Source organism: Nomascus leucogenys, chromosome 14, assembly GCF_006542625.1.
Source record: "Nomascus leucogenys isolate Asia chromosome 14, Asia_NLE_v1, whole genome shotgun sequence".
Taxonomy (NCBI): Eukaryota; Metazoa; Chordata; class Mammalia; order Primates; family Hylobatidae; genus Nomascus; species Nomascus leucogenys.
In genome coordinates, this window is record NC_044394.1 from 92,236,122 (window position 1) to 92,253,163 (window position 17,042).

The following is a 17,042-nucleotide window of genomic DNA, read 5'->3' on the forward strand; positions in this document are numbered from 1 at the left end:
CTCCCAAAGTGCTAGGATTACAGACGTGAGCCACCATGCCTGGCCCACTTTATTTCATTTTTGAAAAAGGGTCTCCCTCTGTGGCCCAGGCTGGAGTGTAGTGGTTGACTCATTGCAGCCTCCATCTCCGAGGCTCAAGCAGTCCTCCTGCTTTAGCTGCACGAGTAGCTGGGACTACAGGCACATGCCAAAAGATTTGTAAAGTGATGCTTTTAATTTTTCATTTTCCAAAACGTGGTAATGTAGTTCCAGGTTTATCTATTTGATTAAAAACCTTTTTTTTTTTTTTTTTTTTTTTTTTAAAGATCATGCCACTGCACTTCAGCCTGGGCGACAGAGCAGGAGTCTCAAAAAACAAAACAAAACATTAACCTGCCACTCAAATAGATTGCTAGAGAAAAGGGAAGTGTAGAAGGAACTTGACAGGCTCATTCTACCTTGATGGGAGCGTTTACTCTGATTATCATTGACAGCTAGCTTTTCTCCTTTATCGTGGAAAATACTTCTCACTTCTAAAATATATCTTACAAATATTTCTTACAGTGCTTTCATTCTTTGATTTCTCTTGATTCTTGAGCATCTTTTTCTGAGTGTTAGTTTTGTTTCCTAGGAAGAATTTTGTCTGGCGAGTCTGCCCTGTGCCAGTGACTGTACAAAATACAGCTCCCAGTAGAAATAAATAAGTTCCCAAATAGTTAAGAACTTTTGTGAGAGAATGACTTGGTTTATCTCATGTAGTCAACGTGGGTGAATGGTTTAAAATGGAGTTTCTGCCCTACCAAAACTTTTAGAAATTGAGCCTCCTTTCTCAACAATTGACTATAAGAGGTAGGGCAGGAGGGTGGTATACAGGGATAGGGAAAGAGTGTGGTTCTTGTATAAATGAGGCAGTGGGAGATACCCTGAAAGAGGGAGGTGGGGAGGGTGAGTAGAGAGAAAAAGAGAGGGAGAGAAGAGACCAGAGAGAGAGAGAGAGGGCCAGGGGAGGCAGGGAGAGAGAGTGCACATATCCAAGAGAGCGTAAGTAAATGGTGAAAGAGAATGGTGGCAGGAAGATAGTGTAGAAAGGAATGGAAAATGCTACAAGGATGAGCAAGTTTTGAAGGTAAGGGAAGAGATAGTGAAAAAGCAAAGGCAAGACCAAGAGAGCACATTCATCGAAGCCCACAGCAGGAACTGACAGCAGTTTTATCTAGTAAAATAATAGAATATTGGAGGTAGAAACTTCCTTTGACTGCCAGGGGGCAGCTTGGTGGTACAGAAAGGGCCTTGAACTTTAAATTGGAAGACTTGGATTAAGATCCTGGCAGTGCCATTTAAATGCTGTCAGCCTTAGTTTCCTTCTGTGCTCTTCCCTCCCTAACAGTGGTTGGAGAAGGCATTTCTCGGAGGATCAGTTTCCTAATCTCTAAAATGGGAATAATCACTGAGATGGTTGTGATGGCTCCATAAATATACACAGCGTATACTTTTTTTCTTACTCCTCCTCCTTAGTTTCCTTGGGACATATAAATAGAATTTTTAATATTTCTGGTTGAAACTGTATTTGTAGATTTTTGGATTTCCAAGAAATGTCTAGCTCTATTTAAATGTATAATTAGATTCCACAGAAAAAGCTAGACACAGAGCTTTGTGCATTTGATTTACATGCTTCGTCAATGTTAATGCTGGCCTAAAGGTTTATCATTTCATAAAACATTTGTAGAGTTCCCAACTAACATCCTGTCTTCATCCTCCCTACTCTCCTTTATTTTTATTATATACAGTTTAGGAGTCCATTTATTGTGCTCATGTAAATAATGTAAACACCATGTAAAATGATCATAGCTCCTATTTCAGGGCCTTTTAAAAACACCACAATATTATAAGCCTTGTCTGTCTCTTTGTGCTCATGTAACTAGCTGAATTTTACTCTTACTTTGAGTTTTATAAATTTCGATTTTTAGTGAACATTCCCAATCTTTTGTATCTTAGTGATACAGCGCGTCTCATTTGTAGCATAGTATTGGCTGTGGGTTTTAAAAATACGTGATTGAAAACAATAATGCACCTGTATCTTTATGAGTGTTAGTTCTGACAGTTAAGATTCTTAGGTGATATCATGTATAGGCAGCGTTTTCATTAAATCCTTTTTTTTTTTTTTTCTGGAGACTCATTCTGTCACCCAGGCTAGAGTGTAGTGGCGTGATTTCCGCTCACTGGAGCCTCGACTGCCCGGATGCTGTCCCATCTCAGCGTCTGGAGTAGCTGGGACCATAGGCATGTATCCCTATGCCCAGCTATTTTATTTTTATTTTTATTTTTTAAATTTTTATCTGTAGAGACGGGGTACTCTACTACATTGCCCAGGCTGGTCTTGAACTCCTGGGCTTTAGTGATCTTGCCTCAGATAAAATTCTTAAACTGATTCTCTTAACTGTATTCTGGCTCATGTTCTCCATACTCTCCTCTCTCATTGCGTGGCCCTAACTTGACCCTCAATACGTTTATCCAGTGGTAGAAATTGTAAACAGACATTGGAAGGTAGTGGAGATCAGAGGAAGGAGTTTGAGAGACTCCTGCTTCAGGTAGTCAACATTGTTTTTCGTGTAGGCAGAAGAGCAAAGCCTACGTCTTTTTTTTTTTTTTTTTTTTTTTTGAGACAGAATCTCGCTCTGTCGCCCAGGCTGGAGTGCAATGGCGCGATCTTGGCTCACCGCAACCTCCGCCTCCCGGGTTCAAGTGCTTCTCCCACCTCAACCTCCTGGGATTACAGGCGCCTGCCACCACGCCCGGCTAATTTTTGTATTTTTAGTAGATAACAAGGTTTCACCATGTTGGCCAGGCTGGTCTTGAACTCCTGATCTCAAGTGATCCTCCTGCCTCCCAAAGTGCTGGGATTACAGGCTTGAGCCACCATGCCCAGCCTTTTTTTTTTTTTGAAAAAGGATCTCGCTCTGTTACCTAGATTAGAGTGCAGTGGTGTGATCACGGCTCACTGCAGCCTCTAGCTCCTGGGCTTACGTGATCCTCCCACCTCAGCCTCCTGAGTATCTGGGTGTGTGCCACCACAGCCCAACTAATTTTTATATTTTTTGTAGAGAGGGGAATTTTGCCATGTTCTCCAGGCTGGGAGCCTACGTCTTTAATAAACAAAGGAATGTACTCTTGAATCCCTTGCCCAGGGGTAGGTAGTGACTCTAGCCTCAGGCAGCAGAGACATGCTTGCTGCTCATAACAAAGAAGACCAGTAAACTAGCTGAATTGTAACTGTTTTGAATAATCTATTTCACACATCATCCTTGATGTTATTACCTTGTAGGAATGGCTTTGGAGACAGATAGGTAAATTGAAGCCTACAGAGATTGTTATGCTGTAGGTAGGATTACATTTAACAATGAGTAAGGTTTGGAGGGATTCTTGTGACATGTTATTTTCTCCCCTGGTTAGGTTCGGGGAGCCCCCAGGGCTCTCCCAATATGGAGAGATACTGGGATACTTCATTATAGGGTTTGCATCCCCCTTTCCTGAGGTTTACCAAAGAGAAATAGTGGATTGGATTGAATGCACTCCCTAATTTAACGTAACTGTTCACAACTGGGGAGGAGCCATGATCTTTTGACTCATTAGGTCACATAGTCATCTTGAAGACGTCATTGCTCTTCAGAATGTTGGTCTTTACTTATTAAATTAAAAAGTAGGAAAAATAGCTAACATAATTCTCGTGATAGAATTTGCTTTTTCATTTATTTGGATTTTGTGTTTTTCATGTTTTGAAAATATAAGGGAATGGGAGGGGAGAAAGTAGGGATCATTGCTGAACCCTGATGGTTGAAGGTAAGTGAATGTTTAATCTCTCAGTCACTTGATCATTGCTGTTGTCTTTGCCAATGTCTGAAAGTAAACAGAAGAAATTTTCAAGTGTGTGTAATGTGTATGTAAAATTCAAGATGCTGACTTGAAGATTTTTCCTTCTCTATTCTAAACAATAGGTGCGTTCCATGGATGAACAGAATCATGATTTTCAAGCAATTGCTCTGGAGGGAAGAGCGATGGGAGAGGTAAGTGAACTGGTGTGTCAGAAAAGTGGGCCTGTTTTTAAGGGAAGGTTGGAGTTGTCTTTCATCAAATGTGTCCAAATCTAGTCTCCAGAAATACGTGCTTGCTTTTCCTTGTTGCCATTCTCATGCTAGGAACGGGATGCTGGAGAATTTTTCCAAAACTATGTTGTTAAAAGAAGAATGTGAACCATAACCTAATGTCTTAAAAGCAAAACAAAGTAGCCAAAATGTGAGCACAAATTATTGAATATTAATGTCAGCTATAAATTGAGACATTAAAAGTTTAAGAAGTATTTTAATTTTATATGTATTAAAGGCCAACCTTTACCTCATTTTCCAGTGGCTAGGTTTTCCCCCCCAACCCACCCCCCCGCCAATGGCAAAGGGAGTCTTAGATTGGCTGCTAATCAGAAAATGTCAGTAACCTATTTTTAGAGTAGTGCCTTTTTTGAGGAAGTTGTTTAGAGCTCCATTGTGAAAGGGAAGTTGTTAGGTTTCTGGTGGAGGAATTACAGAAGGTAGAGACCTGAGCCAGTCATCCCTTACAGGAAATTCAGAAATAAGAATTTTGCTTTGATTGTAATGTTTAAAATTTGCAGAAACAAAATTTACTTTTATCCATTACATCAGTAGAGAGGGTTGCCACAAGTCTTAAAAAGGAAGGGGAGTATAGATATCTAACATGTAGCCAACTGCTGGCTATTCTAGCGGTGACAATAAGCATGTATTGATGACAAAGGTAGAATATACAGTTTGAATTAACTACTTAAAATACCACAGGCCCACAAGTAACATTTGCTGTGGCTCTCTTGTTCTGGAAAGTAATGTTAGGTTTTCTCTTCCATTTCATTTTTTGTGTATCTAATATTTGATAGTTCCTACATCAATTTTAATGTTTCACAAGAGGGAGAATTACTTTATTCTAGGGTCCTCATTTATGCCATTTATTAGATACATTTGTTCTTTGATTTAGCAAATACTTGATCCCCAGGCACTGTGCTAGGTTCTGAGGTCAAAATTAGGATAATTACTCTTCTGAGTTTGAAGCACATATTCCTTGATTGCCTTTGTGGTTAGGCAGTGAACAGTTAAAAATTGTTGATGTTTAAACTGAGATTCTTGCTTTCTTTGTTACAAGATTTTGTTTCCAACTTTCTGAATCATCTTGTGGCCACAGAGTCCAGTGTCCTATCATCTTGAGTTCATGCATTTTTGGTCTGTTTTCCTCCTAGAGCTTTAGGAGGTGACTGGGAGATGTCCTTGTGTTTCCTGTGCCTGCCTAATGTCACTGACACAATGCAAATCTATAAACCCTGTATGGTTTAGAAAGTCTAAAAGACTTTGTCACTAAGTTTTTGGAGCAAATTTGAACAGAAAGTTAACATATTTGTTGGATATTAAGTATAGAAAGAGAAACTATATTTATTGTCTTTCTTATTCTTATAATTCTAAGCTGGTGTATTCCACCAAAAATCCAATTCCAGGTTGTTTTTCTTTCTTTTTTGAATTTTTTATAAAAATAGAGACAGAGTCTCACTATGTTGTCCAGACTAATCTTGAGCTCAAGTGATCCTTCTGCCTTGACCTCCCAAAGTGTTGAGATTACAGACATGAGCCACTGTGTCCAGCCTGTTTTTATTTTTTAAAAATTAATGATATGAGTAATGTCCTGTTATTGTTTTGTAAGCAACAGTTTATAATCACTGAATGCTTAATTTTAATTGAATAGCTAGCCACGCCAAGTGGTCTGGAGGAACAAGATATTGGTAGATGGCTTATTTTAGGTTAATGACTGTTAGAGGTAAAGTGACCTTCTTATCAGTATTGTTTGAGGAAGTTCCTGGGACCCAAAATAATAATTTTGGGATTGGGTTTGGGCACTTTGAGGAACGAGATAGGAAAAGGTGTTTTCTAACCCTGGAAATGTGGTCATATCTGATTTGGAACGTAGTTCCCAGATCTGTCCTGACTTTGAGACCAATGTGCAAACCCCAGCCATTCTTCTGTCTGTCTTCTAACCTGCGCTGGGAAGACCAGGAACATAGTACTGTATGTAGACGTTAAGCTGTCTGGGAATGTTTGAATGCAGCAAACCATACTCCTGCAGCAGAAGATCCACATGCTGCTTACTTTGTCTTCATTAAATTTCTTCCCTTTCATCACCCTCCTTTGGCTAAAATGTTACTCTTTTATCCATACTAGCGTGCTTTATTGGAGGAAAGACTAATAAACAGTAACACTTTTCAATATCATGATCTATATGATATCATTATCCATATGAATCTCCCAATAGGTTTTTGAGAGGTATTATTCCCATTTTTTTTTTTTTTTTTAGATGAGCAGAATGAGCCCTAAGATTAAATGACTCTTAAGTGTCAAGATGGGGATTATCTTCAAATTCTGTTTTTTTTTTCCCTAGGCCCAGAAGTAATAATAGCTACAGAATATTGAGTGTATACAATTTTCCCAGAACTGTGCTAATCACCTCATGTATGTTACAGTTTTTACAGTGGTCCTGCAATATTATGATGCCCTTTTTTTAAGATGGGCAAACAAGGATTAGAGAGGTTAATGTAATCATTAAGCCTCTGTTTGAACCCAGATCTCTTATAACTCAAATCCTGAGTTTTTCTGGTTGGTTTCTGCATATTCACAGTCTACTTATTCAAAATTTAGCTTCAGATATCAGCTCCCCTATTAAAGCTTTTTTGCTCCCTCCCATTAGAAGCTGTAAAGGGGAATTCAGGTAGCAAGTGATTTGTAGTATTCTTACAAAGATGATACAAATGATGATCTGGGGCTTATCAAAGCCCCAGGTTTGTTTTATACATATACAAAGCCCAGTTTGTTTTATACATAATGATTTGTGTATATACGGTGATGTTTTCTTTTTTCTCATATAAAAGTTTGTTGAGGGTGGGGCTTCAGCTAATAATGTGCTTTGTGAACAATAGCTGCTAAATATATTGTATTGAAAGAATCATTTATCAGTAAATATTTTTTCCTGAGCATGGGTTCCTCTTTATTTTTCCTTTTACATCAGAAATTGGTATCCTTGTCTATCCCCCAAGGGAGCTCAGTTCAATTTAGTAAATATTAGTTGTATTTTCTGTTCACATGACTTTTCTGCTCTCAGGGATGTTGGAGTGTACAGGGAGAGAATAAGGAACAGACAAAACTGCAAGCATATATTCAGGCTGTCTGCAAATATGTGCATTTAAAAGCTATTCATTAGCTACTTTTGCAGAAATAAAGTATAGAAGACAAACAATAAATCAGCAGTGCTGTTACCCAAATTGAATCCGATATATAAAGGCATTTTTAAATAAAGGATCTTTTGTTTAATATAGTTGTTATGTTGTTACAGATCGATGGTACTTTCTCTGGGCCATCTGTTGGAGCACAGAAATATATCCTCATTATATATACAGTAACCAGACATAATGATGTTTAGAAAAATAGAATTACTTTTGTCACATTGCTTTCTCAAGCTGGTATTAAACTGTTGTGTGTAATTCCTTCTCGGTTACTGTAACCTTGCTAATAAGGAACCAGAACATCAAAGCAAATCCATTGTATTTTGTTTAATTAGTGCATGATGTAGTTCTCGTTGTAGTGAAGCATGTAGCAAAAGTTTATTTTCTGTGTTGTATTCCCCATATACATAGCAGGCATATCTATGAAATATCTATTTCCTATAATGAAGGAAAAGGGGAACTCAGTATTGAGATCCTTGTGTTTTTCAGATCAAGAATTTAAAATACCCTGAGGCTGACGGGGTGTGGGTTCATTAGAATATTTGGTCCCATCTTGATGCAGAGTATTCTTTGTTATCTCAGTCGGGCTGTTTGCTTCCTGCTTTGGGGAGGGGGTCATGAAGCAATCTAGATGTTTTCATCATTGTATTTGTGAACTTTACAGTATCCTGAGGGGTCTGGAGCTTCTCTTTTGTATACTGGGCTCACAAGTGCTGTAATATGTAATTATTAAAGTGAAGACTGTTATAAAATGAATGTGGTTATGCTATAGATCAAACCATGTAGTCAAAATAGTTATACCAAAAAGACACTTGCACTTGCATGTTTATTGCAGCACTATTCACAATAGCACAGACGTGGAATCAACTTAGGTGCCCAGCAACAGTGAATTGGATAAGGAACATGTGGTAACCTACACGCATAAAAAAAGAATGAAATTATGTCCTTCGCAGCAACATGGATGCAGCTGGAGTCCATTATCCTAAGTGAATTGATCACTGGAACAGAAATCCAAATACCACACGTTCTCACTTGTAAGTGGGAACTAAGCATTGGGTACACATAGACATAAAGAAGGGAACAGTGGACCCTGAGGACTCCAAAAGGGGAAGGGAAGGAGGGAGGCAAGGGTTGAAAAACTACTTATTGGGTAACTATGTTCACTATTTGGGTGACAGGTTCAGTTGAAGCCCAAATCTCTGCATCACACAATATATTATAGCCATGTAACAAACCTGCACATTTGCTCTCTGAATCTAAAAAAAAAACCTGTGTAGTTTATTTATATGTAAAAACACGTGGCCTTATTTATGGGTAACCTATAGATAACATGACATCCCTTATATGCTGTTCCTGTATCATGCAGAAAAGCCCGATTGACTCTGGGAATTTCATCATTTTATCAACATACTTTACTGTCTAAAGTCTGTCAGGTTTTGTGCAGATAGTAGAGAAGAGAAGTTTCTTGGCTCTGTTCCATTAACAAAATGGGAAGGTATAAAGAAACCTTTACTTTCAGATTCAGAAGGGCACGCGTATGGGAGCCTGTTCAGGTTAATTCATGACAAAATAACATGGAGTGTAAGGTGCTAACAGTATTTCTGAATGTTCTTTAGTGGACTTGCTTTATGAAAGTATGAATGATATATTTTGATATGCTTGCTTTCTAGGATGAAGTCATTGACAGACAGGGTTGTATTCTTTGGTGTGAGCAGAAAACAGGAAACCCCTGTGCGTTTTGAAGTTTAATGGTAGTCATCAAGTTTGCAATTCTGTCTAATATATAATTTGTGGTTGTCCTAAAATTTGTTTATTTATTTATGTTTTGAGACAGAGTCTTGCCCTGTTGCCCAGGCTGGAGCGCAGAGGCACTATCTTAGCTCACTGCAACCTCCACCTCCTGGATTTAAGCGATTCTCATGCCTCAGCCTCCTAAGTAACTGGGATCACAGGTGCCTGCCACCACACCTGGCTAATTTTGTACTTCTGACAGAGGCGGGGTTTCACCATATTGGCGAGGTTGGTCTCAAAAATCTGGGCTCAAGCGATTCGCCCGCCTCAGCCTCCCAAAGAGCTAGGATTACAGGCATGAGCCAACATACCCGCCCTGGTTGTCCTAAAATTTAAAAGCTACCAAATTCTTCTTATCTTGACTTGATTGCTCTTTTTGCTCTTACTGTCGCACAGCAGCCTACAAAGGATCTTCAGGGCAGCCTCAATACCCTTTGGATGCATAAAACTTAAACTTTTGATACTGTATGCACACATTTGGATCTGTTTGTGTTTTTATTTTTTATTTTTGAATTTTCTTTTTCTTCATGTACCACACAGGAGACCTAATGGATTCTGTTTTCATTTTGCTTTTGCACTCAGCTGTCTCTGCAGAATAGATTCCTAATTACAAGAACTCCAGTGATAGACTGGCTTATGTATACTTAGTGAATTCATTCTTGATCGTCATAATGGGCAATGACTCTTTTGAAATTATGTAGCTTTTATTTTGTTTTACTTTATTTGAAATTTTTGAGACGGAGCCTTGCTCTGTCACCCAGGCTGGATTATGGTGGCATGATCTTGGCTCACTGCAACCTCCGCCTCCCAGGTTCAAGCAATTCTCCTGTCTCAGCCTCCCAAGTAGCAGGGACTACAGGTGCATGCCATGACACCTGGCTAATTTTTTGTATTTTTAGTAGAGACGGGGTTTCACCACATTGGTTAGGCTGGTCTCGAACTCCTGACCTCAGGTGATCCACCGGCTTCGGTCTCCCAAAGTGCTGGGATTAGAGGCGTGAGCCACCACTCCTCACCAGCCTTTAATTTTTTTTATTTTTAATTTTTTGAGATGGAGTCTCGCTCTGTCATCCAGGCTTGAGTGTAGTGGCGAGATCTCGGCTCACTGCAACCTCCGCCTCCCAGGTTCAGATGATTTTCCTGCCTCAGCCTCCCAAGTAGCTGGAATTACAGGCAAGCACCACTACACCTAGCTAATTTTTGTATTTTTAGCAGAGACAGGATTTTACCATGTTGGCCAGGCTGGTCTTGAACTCCTGACTTCAGGTGATCCACCGCCTCAGCCTCCCAAAGTGCTGGTAATTCAGGCATGAGCCTGGTAAAATTATATAGCTTAAAAAAACAAAAACAAAAAAACTTGCTTTGGAAGCTGAGAGACATGTAAGCAGCGATTCTGTCCTTGCCCCTACTTCCACAGTTCCTTTTCTTAGCATTTCACATCTGGATTACTACATTGGCCTCTTTGCTTAGACTCCTAACATTCATTTGCTTTCCTTCTCCCTACTTTATGGAGGACTGTCAGATCAATCTTTTAAAGATAAATTTTATAATGTTACTACCTGTTGCCTATTGGATTCAAGCCCTAGAGGTGCTTTTTGTAGTCTCACTGGCAGCTGACGTTTGTGATTTTTCACCCTCTTACTGCTACCCTGTGTTGATGGCCAGTTTCCAGGTGGGCACCTGCTCCACTTGCTTTCATTTCTGCCTTCCTTGGTTCATTGTAGAAGGTCCTTTGCACTGTCTCACTCACTCTAAATCAGGGTTGTCCAGTTTTTTGGCTTTCCTGGACCACATTGGAAGAATGTGATCTTGGGCCACACATAAAATACACTATCACTAATGATAGCTGATGAACTTAAAAAAAAAAAAAAAGAAGAAAAAAATCGCAAAATAAAATCTCATAATGTTTTAAGCAAGTGTATGAATTTGTATTGGGCCACATTTAAAGCAGTTCTGGGCTGCGGGTTGGACAAGCTTGCTCTAAATTCTGTCCCCTTCTTTAAGATAGTTCTTGACCATCCTATCCCAGGTTCATTTCTTCATTGGTGGTTGGTTACTCTTCCTTTCTTCATCTGTAGTAGGTTGTGAATTTTAACAGTCTGTACTCCATTATTAGGCAGTGTGCTTATCTTAAAATTACTTGTCTGTTTGACTCTGGTTTTTCTTTTTAATCTTTTAAGTTCCTTCAGGGCAAAGAATGTCTTTTACTGCTTTTTTTGTTTTTTTCCAATAGTGGCTAATGCAGGCTGTGCATTTTAGGGTGTGTGCAAGTAGTACTTTTGGACATCAGCAAGTACTTCAAATACTGAAATTTATTTTTTCAATAGTCAGAAAAGCAGTGTTGATTTCCCAGTTGTGGGAGAGAAGATCAGATTACCTCATCTTGTCCTATACTCTGCGATCTCCTTGATTTCATCCTTAGTGGTAGAAATGTTATTTAAAGGCATTAGATACAGGTGTTAACAGTGCTTATAAAAGGTGCTTAATAACCTGGGAAAACCTTTAAAAAATCTGTTAATTTATATACTGCATAATTATAATTATGCAACAGATTAAAGTTTGCTTTTTTTAAAAGCAGTATATATTAGATTTCAGCCAAAAGAAGTATTTTGTTAAGACACCACCACGTCTATGGAAATCTGTTTTCAGTAGTAACCATTTGCAACAATAGGGTAAAAATTTTAAACAGTAATTACTACATGCCAGATTGTGATGATATCTAGTAGAGAAATATGAAGAAAATTATTGGAGATGTTGATTCTTAGACAGTTTTTTTTGGTGATTTGAATTAAATTAATGAGAACACAAATTTTAACATTTAAAAATCATCTTTACATGTAAGTATTGAGTAACTGATTAAAGTGGATGCAGGAAGTATCCACTTTACTCTGCTTATATGTAGATTATTTTCAATACCATGAATATATACATATATATAAATGCGAAATGAGAATTTGGAAGATCTTATTCCTTCACTGAAAGAGAAGGTGAAAACTTAAAAATTCTTTGCTTTATGTACTTATTTTTAATTAAAAAAACTTGCTTGTGATGGAACACTGAACATTTTTAATATTCCTTATTTAAGCGACAATTTTGAAAATGAGTTGGAAGTTTATTACAGGTTGGGTATCTCTTATCCAGAATACTTGGGACCAGAAATGTTTTGGAATTTTTTGATTTTTGGAATATTTGCATTATAATTACTAGCTGAACAGCCCAATCTGGAAACATGAAATCTGAAATGCTCCAGTGAGCATCTCCTTTGACTGTCACATTGGCACTCAAAAAGTTTTGGATTTTAGAGCATTTCAAATTTTGCGTTTTTTTTGGATTAAGGATGCTAAGCCTGTATCAACTTGCTTAAAAATATTTGAAATTTAGGACATGAGCTCTCTTCTTAAAATTGCTATTAACTTTTGCCCTTTTGAAATTATATTGAAGTAGCCAGGCACAGTGGCTCATACCTATAATCCCAGCACGTTGGGAGGCCAAGGTGGGTGGATCACCTGAGGTCGGGAGTTCAAGACTAGCCTGACCAACATGGAGAAACCCCGTCTCTACTAAAAATACAAAATTAGCCTGGTGTGGTGGCGCATGCTTGTAATCCCAACTACTCAGGAGGCTGAGGCAGGAGAAATGCCTGAACCCAGGAGGCGGAGGTTGAGGTGAGCTGAGATTGCGCCATTGCACTCCAGCCTGGGCAACAATAGAGAAACTCCATCTCAAAAAAAAAAAAAAAGAAAGAAATTATGTTGAAGTGAAATGTTATCTGCTTGAGAGATATGCCTTATTTATTTGCAGTGAATTTCAGACCACCATAATCTGTTTTTATTTATTAGAGAATTAGTTGAAAATCATAACAAAAGTATATTTTGAAACAAGTAATCCACAATCCCAGTGTACTAACAAACACTCTTCTGCATTTATTTTTCTTTCCAGTCTTGATCCAAAAGGGAAGAATGCATGAGGAGAAGCAGTCTTTACATGTACAGTTTTGTATTTTACTTTTAATGTTATTTTATAAATAGTACGTGTAGTCGTTATGGCTATTTTCGGTGAGCTTACATTGTTGTAGTGCGACTTGTTTGCTTATTTATTTATTTAAAGAGACAGGGTCTCTCTGTGTTGACAGGCTGGTCTTGAATTCCTGGCCTCAAGTGATCCTTCCGCCTACCAGTATGCTGGGATTATAGGTGTGGGCCACTGCACCAGGCCCACAGCTAATTTATTGTTGAATACTTAGTTTGCAGTTTGCTTTCAACTTTTTTTTTTTTTTCTGAGACAGGGTCTTGCTCTGTCGCCCAGGCTGGAGTACAGTGGTGCGATCTTGGCTCACTGTAACCTCCGCCTCCTGGGTTCAAGTGATTCTGCTACCTCAGCCTCCCGAGTAGCTGGGATGACAGGCGCCTGGCCACTGCGCCTGGCTGATCTTTGTATTTTTAGTAGAGACGGGGTTTCACCGTGTTGTCCAGGCTGGTCTCGAACTCCTGACCTCAAGCAGTATGCCCGCCTCAGCCTCCCAAAGTGCTGAGATTACAGGCTTACTTTCAACTTTTTTTATTCTTTTTTTAAATTTTAATGTTTAAAAATAGAGATTGGGTCTTGCCATGTTGCTCAGGCTGGTCTCGAACTCCTCAAGTGACCCTGCCACCTCAGCCTCCTAAAGTGCTGGAGTTACAGGCATGAGCCACTGCATCCAGCCTCAACTTTTTTTTATTCTTATAAACACTTTGAATGTAGATTTTTTTCTTTTTTTTGAGACTGGATCTTGCTCTGTTGCCCAGGCTAGAGTGCCATGGCACAATCACGGCTCACTGCAGCTTTGACCTCCTGGGCTCAGGTGATCCTCCCACCTCAGTCAACTTCCTGAATAGCTAGGACCACAGGCATGTGCTACCACACTTGGCTTTTTTAAGTTTTTGTAGAGATGGGCTGTCACATGTTGCCCAGGCTGGTCTTGAACTCCTAGACTCAAGCTGTCCTCCTGCCTCACCTCCCAAAGTGCTGGGATTACAGGAATCAGCCACCATACCTGACTGTGACTCTTGATACGTATGTAGTTTCTGAGGCCCTTCCAAAAGAATTATGCTAACCAGGAATGGATGAACTTGGCTTTTTTTAAAGATATGTTTTAATAAGTTAAAGCTTTAAATAAAGCTTTAGTATAACTTAATGTCAGTATAGTTCTTAGTATTTATAAAAGCACTTCATATACTACCTCACTTGATTTCACAACAACAGTCTGTGGTATGGAGAGACTTAAGTTGTGAAAAATACAGAATTTTTACAAGTAAGACTACCACATGTGATTATCAGTGGTTACCAATCAAACTTCTTCATTTCAGTTAGTTCTGAAATGTCCTTTCTCTGAGCTGATATCATCTTCTCTTAATGTACTGAGAGTGTGGTGAGATATATACTAAGAGATTAATAATTGTTTTGGTTGTTGGTCTGTCTTACCAGCTAGTTAAATATCAAGCATTTGTTTCCTGCATTAGCTACGTTCCAGTGAAACTAAGCTTGTATTGTAAGAGATGCTAGATAATAACATGATCAAACTGATCACGTCCGCAAGGTTGTAACATCCATATTAGGAGTATTTCTTAAGATGCTCAGTTTCTGCTCTGAGAGATGCTCTGTGCAGCCTGTATTGAGTGTGTAAGCAGTTAATATTTGATTCCTTTTGAGTACAGAGTAGTTGCTGGAGAGCCCTTTTACTGTTGAGGTCATCAGTAAACCTCATGGATAAATCCCTATTCAAATGTTAGTGGTGGTATGGTCAAACAAGTCCGGGCAATAATTGTCTCGCCTCTGCAGTTCCTGCAAAGCCGTAATCATGGTTCTTGTAGTGTTGTTTTGTTGCGGTAGTTAATGTAAGGAGATTTGTACTGACATGGCCTAGGTGATGCCATGATCACTGTGTCTGATAGTTTGACATAGGAGCATCTCATTGACAAACTGTTAGTATTGTGATGTCTATTGGCTGCTACTTTGCTCTTTTAAAGAAGGATAGTAGCTGATTTTTTGTTTACTATTTCAGCATTGTATTATGTCATTACATGTGGTATCTCTGTCATTGTACACAATAGGTCATTTTATAGGTGAGAAAAAGCAGAAGAGGATAAAATTCACACAGCTGGGATTTAAAACTAGTTTAAAATAAAGTGATTTCAGAGCATTCATGGGTCTTTATCACTGTTCTTAAAATAAGAAGCCTAGAGTTTCTTGATATTCTCCACTTTTTATTGTCTTAATCCATGTTTTAAGGGTTCTTGGTGTAGGGGTTTATGACATGATTGATTGTTAAGTGTTAAGTGTGGTTTTGTTTGTTTTTCTTTTTTGTTAGATGGAAAGGAAAAAAGGTGTTTCCAGACAAAATTTAAAAGAAGTGTCTCAAGTGGTCGACATTGCTTGTAAACCAGTGCTTGACTTCTGTTTTGTTTTCCAGAAGCCTCATGAATAAGCTTACTGATTTTTGTTTTTTTACTTTTCATAAGTTTATTTTATAAACTTATGATTCAGGATGGGATAAATAGTGTACATGTGTGTGTTTCTGCCAGAGATTTGAGAGCAGACACTATTGGTGGGGCAGTTAGGAATTCCACTAATGTGACATTACAGGAAAGAGGACAACGTCTATTTATTTTATTGCTGGGGACGATAGGACTCCCCAGGTCACGGTTCTCAGTTTGTAGATCTTGAAATGGACTGTAATTACTAATTCACATGATTGGGTTATGATACTGACCCCACACTAACCAGAACAACAAGAGGCTAATGTGTGAAACCAAAATGCAGTCTGCTGATTTTTTTTTTTTTTTAAGGAGAAAACTCTTAGATGGACAAGGATGGTTGTGTTTGGTGATTGGCATGGTTGGCTATAGGAGGAAGCCAGTTCCTTTAAGAAGGTGGCTTGGTAAGCAGAATTGGAGCCAGGGAGATTACTTGGGTGTTTTTAGTGTCCAGTGTAATTAAGCTACTGTCTAACCAGATGCATTAATTGCTTTGATAAGAATAGGCTTCTTTGTGCATCGTATGCCCTGCCCTTAAATATGTCACCTGGATAATACTGGCTACATCTGACTCCTTGGGTCTCCTTTGCTTTTGTTGGACCAATTCCTAATTCCTGTTATCTTCTTTTGGAATTGTCACATCGCTTAATCCTCTTACTGCCAAGTTATTCTTTAAAACAAACTCTGTGCATCTCTTTTGTGATCTGTTACTTTTCGCCTTGTTGAAAAAAAAAAAAAAAAACCAGTCTTTATTTCCAAATTCTTGATGGGGTGAATGGGAACTATCTTTTCACAGGTTGGATGCATTTACATTTTTGGTTATTGTGTGTTAAGTGAAGATTTGGCAACTGCTGGTATTTATGCCAGTGGATTGGCAAACTAGGATATTTTACCCAATGCTGTGGATGATGTTACCTCCAGAGAGGTTACTGTTGAATTTGAAATTGTACTTGGATTACACATTATCATTTGGTTTTATAATTCAGTAGTTTCTAACTCCTTTTAATATGATCAGATTTGAACAGTTAGGTATCTTTTAGCTGACTGTTGAATATAAGTGATTGCTGCTAATTCTCAGTAAGCTCAACATGTCTAAATTGATTTGATTTTGCCGAGTTAAAAAAGCCAGTCTTTTTTTTAATACAGAAGGGCTATAAGACAAATTTGGGGAAAAGATGCAGTGGAACAGAGGTAATTACTTTTTTTCAAATTGAAAAGGATTTTACTTTCATCACTTACATTTAAATATTAGAAATGGAACAAGAAGTGTTTCTTGAAAACAGACTCCTAAAGAAGTGTTTCAAATATACAAAAATACTTCCACATATTCACAACTGTGTTATTGCTGCTTAACAAATCACCCTCAAATTTGGTGGCTTAAAACAACACAGTGTGTGTGTGTGTGTGTGTGTGTGTGTGTGTGTGTGTGTGTGTGTGTGTTT